Below are 12,197 nucleotides of genomic sequence, written 5' to 3' on the forward strand. Positions count from 1 at the left end.
GTGGCCCCTTCTCCTTTTATGCCTCAACTTGCATAATTTTAGTTGATGAGACTCCCCAATATTGCCTTATTTAGTCGCCTGTTTTATTATTTTATAGCGTTTCTCACTTTTTGAAACCACCTTAGTTGTGTTTTGGTGTTACTGATGCTAGTTTTCATTGTCTGTATCCTTCCCTAGAATGCAAGCTGTGTTAAAAGCAGGAAGTTTGTCTCATGGGTTCCTTTTTGGATTCCCAGCATCCAAAACAGTGCCTGCATGTAATAAAACCATGTTGGTGCTTCCTGAAGAAAGACACATTATTCCTAAATAATTCCTTTTCATTTTGGGGTACAGCAAGGAGAAAAAGTATCATATTTTTGTGCAAATTCATTCTGTTCCATCTGTAACAATATATAGATGGTTAGGGCAATAAGGTAGTTATAAATTGGAAGTCACTCCCCCCCAACACACAACAAAAATTTGAAGTATTGACCTCTGCACAGCTGGCCCTGTACATATCTTCAGTTGGCTCTACTGAGTTCAGAATTTAGGAATCCTCAAGTTTTATAAGTATCTGCATACTGTATTAAAAAAAGGTTGAGAAAGGCAGTAAAGACTCCAAAAGAATTAAATGACATTCAACTTAGCCCTCTGCCTCTGATATTCAGTCTCTCCATACAGATATAGTCATACCTGTTGTCAAATTGTTGAGCATTTCCATATTTGTTGGTAAATGGCCATTGCTTCAAGCCTCTGGGTGCCACTACTCTCCACAACCTCAACTACTATGGACCTTTCTGTAGAATTTTCTGGATCTTCCCCTGACCCACCAACTGAGGTACGTGTCTGGAACAATAGGGGCTCTCCAGGGAGCTGATAGGGGCTCCAGCCATAGGGGCTGATCCACCATTAAGGCCAGCTGACATCCTTTCTCAGGGTCAGTGCCTATACCTTAGGAACTGGATGTTTGCTGCTTTTGCTTGCCCTAAATCTAGACATTTTCAACAAAACTCTTCCCATTTAGTTAAATAATACTATGTCCAACTTTTAAATCCAGGGAGGACACAATGGTCAGCCTACATAAATATCCTATTTCATGGGTTCAGGGCATGTGACCCAAGTTGTTCCCATCAAGTTTATCCTGGAATTTTTTGGCAAAAAAAGATGTTCTCTTTACATCAAAGTTTCTTACATAACCCTATAGTTACTTGGTGCATTGCAACCACCATAAACAAAGAGCCTGAGTCTGAATAAAGTGTTGGCAGAGGAAAGTAGAACCAATATGAGAGGTGGGAAGGGAGTAGGGGATCCTATGATTTGGTTTCCCATTTCCTGCTAGTACTAAATCCAAAATACTCTTGAACTCTATGGTAACATAAGTTCTAAAATCCCTTTTCTTTCTTAGATCACTTTGAGTTAGGTGGAATTTTTGCAAGTGAAAGTGTTCCTGACTAATAAAAATGGGTAACAAGAGTGGTCAGTCAGATCTGCCACCTACTAACAGAGTATGAGACAATTTGCCAACATTATTACATTTTTCTTCCTAGTGAAATGAAACCTCTAGCAGTGAAATATTTTATTGAAGCTCACCATTACAGAGTAGGTATCTGTACCAAGGACTATAAGACTCTAAGTTCCCTGCTTTTCTCACATCACCACCATGGTCATATTGACTAACTATGAAGTGGATAAAGTTTGCCTGCGTATCTCTTCAATCTCTTTTAGAAACCTCTACTTCTTGGTCACCATTTGCTCCCTTTCCTCCGCTGAGGAGCTGAATGATTATATGATTGCTTATGGTTGAATACTGGTTCTATAAATAGACTGCTTGGGTTTGAATCAATGTCCTACTACGTAACAGTCACAGGACCCTGACAAGTTACTTTTTTCCCCACAATTTTCTCATGTAAAGAATTACAAATTAGTACCTACCTCTGAAGATTACTGGAAATATTAAATGGTGTGAAGCATAGAAAGTACACAGAAAAGTACCTGACATGCAGTAAGAATACGAGAATATGATTAGCTTATTTTTGTCCAAAAGCCCCCATAAAATACCTTTCCTATGCTCTAATTAATCTTGCTTTCTTTCTGTAGCCATTTCCCAATTAAAACTCCTGTTTCCTTGTATCAGATAAACTAGAGAGTCCATCAAGTTGGTCCACATCGCAACGTGTATGGCTCCTGGCAGTCACTCCCAAATGGGTTTATTTCTTCACACTGAGAATTGCTAAGTGATGGACTTCATCCACATGAGGCTAGAATACTGATTGCGCTTGGATATGTTCCCTGCTTAGCATTCTCCATCTTGGAATAGAAGAGAAAAGTATCGATACTGAACAACTTCCATTAATATTAGGTTCAGGAAGCAGTAATAAGTTGTGTGTATGAGTACAAATGAGGAAGATGAGAGATGAAGATGGAGAACTTGGGGTAAAGCTATAACACTCATTATCTCATTCATATCTCTGTGCACTCAGGAGGTGTCCTAGGACCCTATAGTTCACAAGTAAGGAAACAAGTGCAGGGATATCTTGTATTGCAGTGATATAGCAATGACTAAGGGCCAGCCGAGCCCAGTGACTCAAGCTTAGTGACTTCTCTTACATTTTAAAAAGCTGTCCTTTGAATAATTTAAAAATACAAATACAACTTATTTCAAAATTAGGATCACAAAAGTAATGACAGCATATTAAAATTTCCATGTCTTTTCAATGTAAATAGAGTATATCCAATTTTAGTGATGTCAGACATTTGTTTCAAATTTTGATCGGAAATAGCAAACTACTTCATATATATTGAGAAAATCTGAAAATGTACTTTTTTTCCCCTTAATTAAATGCTGAGGCAGTATGATTCAGTAGGTGAAAATTATAAAAGGCTTCCTAAGTATGTAATTACAAGTAGGTAACTTAATTTCTTAGTCTCCTCTATTGCATCTGTAAAATGGAGAATCTCTTCATCACCAAAATTAAATAAGGCAATGTAATTCTCTAAAAATACAGTGCTATATAAGTGTCATGAAAACAATGATTTTATTGTTATCATTAGAAGAACAAAATAGAAAAAAAAGTACCTAATAGGACCTGCTATTTATTGGGACTTCCAAAAATTATTGTTCTATCTTTCTGTAATCAAGTTTGTTCTAGGAATTACCAATAGGTTAGACTTTTCCTGTAAGACCTTAAAAACATTCAAATCATGGCACAGTCCATAAACAAATTAAGAGACTACTCCCTTATTTAACTATACAGCTGTTTTGTGAAGCTAACCTAAAACGTTTATAAATTAAGAGATAAATTTCTTGCTTGTTGGCAAAAAAATAAATCCAGCTGGTAGAGATTAGTACGGGCCCTAGAGTACTAAGCTCCCTGTTCTATAGGAAGATAATTCATTAAGATAGAAAAAGGAAAGAAGGAAGAATAAGGAAAGGGTAGGAAGGGTGAGTTGAAGAAGGAAGAAAATATAAGGAAAGGCAAGGGAGTTACAAGATTACTCTTAGACAGAGAGCAGAGCAAATCTCTTCCACTCTAGCAGTGAGTAGTAATATGCTTCAAGGCATACGGGTCTAAAGGTCCAGAAGTCAAGAGAAATAAAACTGTCGCTCTGTGTTCAATATATAAACGATGAAACAGATTCTCAAAGCCATAACAGAACCTGTCTACTCTTTCCTGAAGGAGTTGGCTCTCCACTCATCAATATTCATTTCGTGGTGTCTAGAAGTGCTTTAGAAAGTACCTACAAATCTTGATTTTAAAAGAATTGGAAGCTTGTATATCAAGTACTTTTTGCCTTTTTGCTTTGTTTTCAAAATTTAAAAGCAGGGCCATTTTGGTTAATTTAGGAGTATATTGGCTTTTTGTTGACATGTCACTTTCTTGAATTATTAGATATATCTCAAGGTGCTTGCTTTTTTTTAAGTTTAACATTATATTTTTTAACAAAAATACTAAAAATAAATATATGTACTATCATGTTGTTAACTAGAGTTTTAACATGAGAATTTCCTGAACCCAGACAGATAAAACTCAAGCATTTTTAGGCATACAGTAGTCTGGTTCATATATATTTAAATATAAAAACTGTGGCCTTGAGTTTGGACTCTAGTTAAAATAGGATGGTGATGTTATTCTATTTATAGGAGAGATTCTGGTGCTCTAGAAATATGCTGTAATGCCCAATGGTTCACTTTATTCATTCCTCAAATCTGATGAAAATGCTGGGGATTAGGCAGAAAGCCAGCCTTGTAAACCAGAATCTGGCAGAGAGTCTAAGTGAGAAACAGATTCAATGCTTTGCTACCTTGTCTTTCTCCTGAGAAATTGTGTCAACTGTTCTTAATAATCTTACACACTCAAAGCCTAATGGCTAGAGAAGCTCAGCTAGGCCTTCCTACCCTGTGTTATACCACATGTCCTTGTTTCAAAAGTCATTAAGTTCTTTGTCTAAAAAAAAAAAAAAAAAAGAAATTATTGATGATTTTTTTTCTCAAGTCAGCAGAGTCCACATTTTATAGATGGTAAACAAGGTCCTATCCATGGTTTACATTGCTAGAATACTGGGGTACAGTACACCATGAAGTAAAAATATACTCAGTTGGCTCTTTCTCCTTTTCAAGGAGAGAGCACAAAATTCTAAACTGACACTTTTGTAAGTCTAGCGTGCTGCTGTGATGCTATACCATTGTTTATAATTACAGTAACACTCACATAAAATTATGTCAGAAAATAGATTGTTAATAATCCATCCCAAAAGCAATCTTAGGAGGTGTTTTACAATAATATCCAGAAGTTCCATAGAAAAGAAAACCAATTCTCAATTATTTGCGATGATAAGGATAAGTTATGTAAATGCTTAAGGGCTCCACAACAAGACACAGGTACGTGTTTCAGAAGTACTAAAGCCAATCCAAGGATCTGAAATTCTTTTTAACAATAATTTCAGCTTTATCCGCTGGTGTTCATAAGTACAAAAAGTTACTGATTCATAGTTTAACAATCTCACCATTTGCTTGGATCATTTGTGAATAAAAAAAAGAAATTACCTGAAATAAAAGCTCTTTTATAGATTATGGTAAAACACAGAAGATCAACATCACCTTTTGAAAGTGTTTGTAGTAACTTTGGTATAGCTGTGTATGTTTTGTCTGAGTATTGTGTGTTTTTGCCCTCATGTTGATGAAAATATGCCTACAAATCTCTAAGTAGCAATTAGTAAATCCAATTACCTGCCTCCAAGCTGGAGTGAAGTCTGGGCCACAAGGCCCACGCAGAGAGGAAATGGACCTCAGATAAAAACAAGAGACTGCCCTCTAGAGGCCACACCCAGGGAATTCTCATCAGAGGGATGAGGTGGTCTTGCCTGCCTTTCCCTTCAATTTCCAGGTGACTGAAAATACGGTTGTGGTCAGGCAGGATGTAGGAGGAAGACAAGAAATAGTATGTCTTATTCAAGCAATGGTACTATAAGAATGTTCTCCATTTAAGTAACTCTGTGATTCTATTTGTCTTTAAGTGTCTATGTGCATTTTATCCTTCATTAACTAGTTAAATTATTTAGAAAGAAAAAAAATGGAAACATTTACCTGCTGAAGGAGAAAAACATACAACTCCTTTTACTCATAATATTCTTTGGCAAAATATAATAACTATATGAGCTCTACACTGTTTAGAATTAAAAGGAAAGCTATATTTCACAGGGAAATAGGTTCACTTGGAAGTGGTAAGACCCAAGTTTCAGTACAATATCTGGATTCAATTAATTGGATATTTCAACCAAAAATTAATTTCTGACTGAGACACTTAGCCGTATGTCTTACTCACAGTGTTTGGAGTTATTACAGCAGAGTTGTTATCTGGTATGTGTGATGAAATGTCTTACCTGGCTGTTAGGAAATTATACCTTAACCAAATAGTTTCACCAGATTTTATACTAGCTGAAAAAGCCCATTCTCATGTGGCATGGAAATTTTCCAGCTCCCATTTTGTACAACCAGCTACGAAATAAAGGGCATTTATTATCTTCATCTGCTTTACAATTTTCCAGAGCTTCTCTTTAACAAAATTACTCCCTATGTGTATAATTAGTATGTTCGACATACTACATGTGAGACCAATATAGGAATGACCAGTATTTTTTCTTTGTATCTCCACAATAGCAGTAACCGAAAAGATGAACTTTGACATCCCCTCATTTACATTACTGGTAAGTTATGGAAACCAGCATGCCACATAAACTTCCAAGCCCTGAGCATTGTAGAGACAAAAAAAAAAAAAACAAAAACAAAACCCCATAGAGAATAAGAACTAGTTCTACACAAATAAAATTTATAATTAAACCAAATATAAAAATTATAGAATTTAGAGAAATAATTTTTTAAATATGCTTTTCATTTTTTTAAGACGTGGCAGAATATTCATTTCTAATACTATTACAAATGTATTATTTTTATTCTAAATTGAGCTTTGTTTTAGAACTCTCCTAAACATTGCTTTTAAATTAAGGAAACATATTTTTAAAGGAGGCTTCTTTGCAAAAGGACCTCTACAATTCTATTTCAAACTACACAAATAACATCTCCAGTGCTTACTCCTTTGACAGCATAGCATATTTCTCATTGTACACTTTAAAATAATATTTTTAAAACAATAAAAGTTAAAGTTTTATTCATAGATACAAGAAAGGACAGCATGTTTTCTTACTTACAATAGATAGCATGAATATATTTGCAATACGATTTAAAATAAGTTTATTTTCCTTTCCTAAAACCTGAGTAGAATGACGTTCATATGCCCTACTACAATAGTTTATCTTATAGTCAATATAAGTATTTCTTCAAGAACTCTTAAAATGACAGAGTTGCTGAAGGAAAAATACTGTCTTCTAACTGGAGAAATTAAATCCCTGCTTTAAAAAAATGGCCACACTCAATGGAGAGGTTTCAATCAAGTTTTCAAAAATACTACAAAAAATAACTATCATTCCTAGAGTAATTATCAAAGATACCAACCACACCCTCTTACCTGAAAAAGCAGTGATAACCATGTCATTCAATTATGTAAAAGATGGGGAACAAGTTAACCTTTATGCAAATTTTGAAAGAAACACCTGATAGGAGCCTTATAAAAACAGAAAGTTTATCCTTCCATTACATCCAAATCATGTGAAAATATGACTTCAGCGTGTTACCTGTATATAGAGGTGCATCTTCTCGTACCAAGAGATTTTGTTTTAATACACAATTCATATAAAAATAACTTCTAGCCAAAGCCATAGAAGAGCCATATAAAGGGAAAAATGTAGACCCCCTTTAATTTTGCCTCTGGGTATTCCTAGGCTTTCAACCAAAGAACCATTAAAAACACCCCAAGACATTGTTGTTTTTCTTTGAATGGTACTTTTTACAGGAGTACGCCTCAGCTTCAGCAGATTATTGATACTGCCCATTAATTTCTAATCCTTTTAGAAAAAGTTACATAATTTAAAAATGTATACACATGTATAGGCATGTATATGTATACAAATATACACATATGTGTATACATATGTATGTGTGAGTATGTATCCCTAAATGATAAATACTTATGTATTTAGACTGCCATATACTTTATTCCTGTTTAAATAGATTTGGCCAACTTCAATGGAAAACAAATTCAGTTAAAAAGCATCTCTTATATATTAAACTTTTGATACAAATAGATTTATGACAAGCAAATCATGTAAAAATGTTAAAAATCCACAAGTAGATCAGATATTAATTTTAAAAAGCATTTTTGTTTCGCAAAAACACTTGCAAGACCCACACCCACATTATTCTATGGCAGAAAGTCTAACTTTGGTCTTGGCTTTTTGTAATAACAGACCAAATTTGTTCCATTATGTAATCAAACTGTTTTATTTCTGCTCTCCCTCCCCTAAATCATCTAATGACTACCATAAGAAAAAGAAATGTTATGTTCCAATTTGGCATTAATGATATCTCTTCCTGGCTGTTGCACAAACTGGAAATCACAAGAGCTATAAGTATTTCAGGCTCATATAATTGTCTGTCTTAAGTTGAGGTCTTTAGGATTAGATAGTTCTCAAAACCTGCTTGGGGAATTTCTCTAAATTGATTTAATAAACTGACCTCAAAAGAGATGAATTGATATCATGTCCACGGTGTCTTTAGGTTAACAGGAAGTTCAAATTAACTTTCAGATTTCTAACACATTCTGCATTTTATTTATTAATCTCCTATTTCATTTTGCAAATATAATTAAAACAAGCTACTTACTCTAGTTTTATTTTCAGTTAGCACCAAGCCTAATGTGCAAATCTTATCATGTAAATACCATGTTATTTATCCATTTTCATATTTCTTGATTAGAACTATCTGATCATTTGACCAAATAGAATAAGATTCTCTATTAGGAAATGAAGCTACAAACCACTCTGCAACAACTCTCTATCATGTGGTATTTTATGGAATTAATTTTTTAGGATTTCCTATTATAGGAGCAGCCTTTAGTTCTGATAAACATATGCAAAAGTCTAATTACCATATTTGCTCTGAAACATTAATAAGATTTACTAAGATATTCTTTTTAAAGGAGAAAATATGAAGATTGTATGAAATTATCACACCAGAACATTTTGTGGGGTGACAGGGAAATAATTTCCTACCACGTATCATTTCAAGTCTCTTCTCAACCCACTCATTATAAATTGGAATTAGTTCTGACTTCCAGAATATAAAGGCTTAATTTTTCAGAAGTATGTGAAAAACTCAATACTTATATGCATCTCCCTCACATGTCTTTGCTATAGTTAACATTTGTAAAAAGACATGAAAATGTTACAAATCAAGCCCAAACTTTTACCTTTCCTAAGACGGTAGAGAAATAAGCAAACAAAATCTTAATTTGCTCACATGGGAAGTAATTGGGTTTCCTTTTTGTACATCTTTTCATGTCTAAACTTGTTAATTCATTTGTACACACATGAGGCAATTAAGCGGTTGTCCTTTTGTCCTTGTATCCAAAAGGTGGCACCTCTAAAAATTAGTTAGCTTTCAACAGAGACACTACATTAAAAGAAAAAGAAAGAAAGAAAGAAAAGGCATTTAAATGTCAAAACCCTAGACAGAAGATCTTGTTTTTGTGACTCTGGGTAATGTTACTTAGATAGAAAAGATAAGTGTCTCAAATGGAAAATGAGTTTAGAAAATATGCATTACATTGATGGTAAGTGAAACCAGCTCTTCTCTAAGTCAGTGTACAAACTTATACACTAAAGATATGTGCTGAAAAAAATACTTTCTGGGGTACATAAATTAGTGTGGAAGAGCAAACAGAGTTAGAAAGAAAACTGCCTTTTCTTATCCCAAGTGTGCACGTAGAAAAAAATGTAAGACTTGGCATTTCCCCTGATAAATCAAAGGAAAGGATTCATCTGGACACTAACATCTGCTGGCTTCTCTCTGCTCATGTAGAACCCACTTGGAATGCTTTTCCATTACATTCAGCTAGGCACTTCTCTCTACCTCCTCCCATCTGACAATAATCACTTAGCCATCTCTGATGAATAATAGGAAAGGAAAGCTTATATCACGGATGATGGAATTAGATGCTGAAGCTGCTGTCAAGGCTCTGTCCAACAAGTACCTTTCACTTGACCTATTGTGCAGGCGGCCAGGGAACACAGTTGTTTTGAAAGCCTTCTCTTTCTTATGATAAGACATGAGAACAAAAACAATTTTCCTTTAAGATTTTTTTAAATTTGAGGCTATCTTCCTACCATTACTTTCTAAACTTTGTTCCAGTACAAGAGGCTTCTTGGCCAACCGAGCTTCCATGTGCCTTCCAAATGGAGTACTGAAATTGCATAAACACCATGTTTACAGCCACTAAATATTCTCATTAAAGGAAAATAAGGCAAGGCATGAATCTGGTATCTGGGCAATAAAATGCAAACACAGAGAAAAAGTAGAATGAACTGGCAATCCATACACAAAATTAGCTTTAACACAAAAGTGAAACTGTTGCTTTATTTCACCGAAGGGTTAATGTTCAATAAAGTGAAAATCAACATGTACACAAAACTAACTAGGAGGTTTGTCATCTCAAAGTAGAAATCCAAACCTCTTGATAACACTAGTGTCACTTACAAATGTTTTGAAACTTTACATTTTTTACTTCCCAACATAAAGGCTATACCAGAGAACCTGAGGAAAGTAACCATCTGTTTTTAATTTTTTTTTTCTTTACATGAGAAACCCCTGAAAGTTCAGACATTACCACTGATGGGCAATACCAAATAGCCCCACAGGACAGATGGAAACAGGAAAAGTCAGATGGTTAGCACTTAAAAGCAACAGCAATTAAGCAGTTGAAAGTGGGTTAGATCAGTGGGTTATTTTTGTTTCATTTGAAGGAATCAAGTAAGAGGCACAGCCTCTTGCAAGGAGGAGATCAAGTCAAACTTGATGCTTCCCCTCTCTGACAGCCTGGGCTGGATGGCTTGTCTACTCCCTTTATTCAGTTTAAATGCTTTCTGTACTCTAATTTTCGCAGAGGTTGCATTCTACCTCGGTCCCCCTCCCCCGCCCCCTGGGAGGGGGCAGAAAGAAATCTTTCTCTTTTCTCCATCACCTCCAACCCGCTCCTTTCCTCAGAGAAAAGGCAATCCTCTCCAGGATGAGAAAGAAACCCTGTGCCGCCTTAGGATGGGAGGAGGGTGAAGACGCGAGAGAGACTGAGCGAGGGGCGGGGGAGGTGAGAGATTGAGATTGGGGGTGGGGGTCGAAGAAGAAAGAATGGGAAGGAAAGAGGGCGCAAGAAGATGGGGGATGCCCAACAGCAACTCCAGGCTCTAAATCACGGGCACTGTGCAAAGTGCTTTTCCAGGAGATGTACATGTGGCTCATTATGTTTCTCACAATAGGCCACTCGGGGCTTTCTCCCCAGGTTGCAGCCTCCCACCACCAAAACCCAAGTGTACCGAGAGTAAAATGTTGCGGACGGATTCAAGCTAATGGGCACCTCCGAGGTGGCCACGCTGCCAGTCTCGCTGTCTTACCTGGAGCGAGGACCAGAAGGTGGTGCCGGTCTCCGTCCCCACTGCTCTCCCCGCGTGGACCTGTGCAAGACACACACGTCCTCTTGCTGCCTCTGCTCTTGGAGGGGCAGCCTGCAACACAAAAGGGGTGTGTGGGTGTGGGTGTGTGGGAGGTTTTTCAGGGCCACCAGCTGGTCCCAGCTGGCCACCCCCACCCTACACACACCCCTTGGGGCGCTGAGCCCCCCTCTCAGTTGAGCACCACCCTGGGGGGCTGGCCCGGGGTGCAGCCTCAAGTTGCCGCTGCTAAGTGCTGCTGCCGCCGCCGCCGCCGCCGCCGCTGCAGAAGGAGGAGGTGGAAAGACACCGAGGGCAGTACTGGGTCTAGAGCATCCCCACACTGCAGCTTCTCCAGGAATCCCTCCAGTGAGGAGGCGGCCGCCCATCATCTCCCAGCCCCGAGCGCCTGATTGGTTCCACCTCGGGTACGCTGCTCCAAGGAGCCAATCGGGGCGCACTAATCATAGGTGGATCCGCTCAGCCAACATCGCCCATCCCAGTTCTGTTAGTGTCTCTCCATCCCCACAGCGGACAGGGACCAGAAGAGGGAGATTCTGGGGGAGGGGGCGAACTAAGAGGGGGACAGATCCCAAGGAGACGGAATCAAGGGCATCCGATAGACCCTTTGGGTAAACGCGGGGATGCCCTACAACCTGTTCAGCAAGCCATTTGTACAAGAGAAGGAGACAGCATAATACAAAGCTTTTTCACCCTTTCTTTCTTTCCTTCTCTCTCTCTCTCTCTCTTTTTTTAACTTTCAATCAAAACCTGCTCTGATACTGAGCATGCCCAGACTACAACAGCACCCTAGGAGTTCCGATGTGTGTGGGTTCCCAGGCTGTGGGTTTTTGAAAAGGTGGCAGCGGAAGGAGAGGCAGAAGTTTGTCTTTGGCCATTTGACCCAGCAGAGTTGTGAAAGCGGAGCAAGGCGGGGATGCGAAAGGATTCTGCACGAGCGTCCTCACACTGAGACACAGGGAGGGGGTCCTCTGGGCTATCTGAGGCTAGTCATAGTATTCTGTCAGGGTCCTGGGGTGGAAGCGGTGGGCGGAATGATCTAAGTCTTGCTAGATGGATGCCTGGAGACTTTTCGGGAAGGGTGCTGCGGACCAGCGATGCTG

The 12,197-nt window shown here is 37.8% G+C and overlaps 1 protein-coding gene across 2 annotated transcripts in view; it reads right to left on the reverse strand.

Annotated features, from left to right (window-relative positions):
* The window catches only part of SYT1 (synaptotagmin 1), a 543,714-nt gene extending 532,377 nt beyond the window's left edge, over positions 1–11,337 (reverse strand). The window contains exon 1 of one of the 2 annotated variants that reach the window (XM_044229383.1): positions 11,038–11,337. The gene's annotated coding sequence lies outside the window, so the exon portion shown is untranslated. The remainder of the gene's footprint in view (positions 1–11,037) is intronic. The other variant, XM_044229381.1, reaches the window with a different exon arrangement.
* Between the last annotated feature and the right edge of the window lie 860 nt (positions 11,338–12,197).

The sequence above is a fragment of the Neovison vison genome, chromosome 12, assembly GCF_020171115.1.
Source record: "Neovison vison isolate M4711 chromosome 12, ASM_NN_V1, whole genome shotgun sequence".
In the NCBI taxonomy this organism is placed as follows: Eukaryota; Metazoa; Chordata; class Mammalia; order Carnivora; family Mustelidae; genus Neogale; species Neogale vison.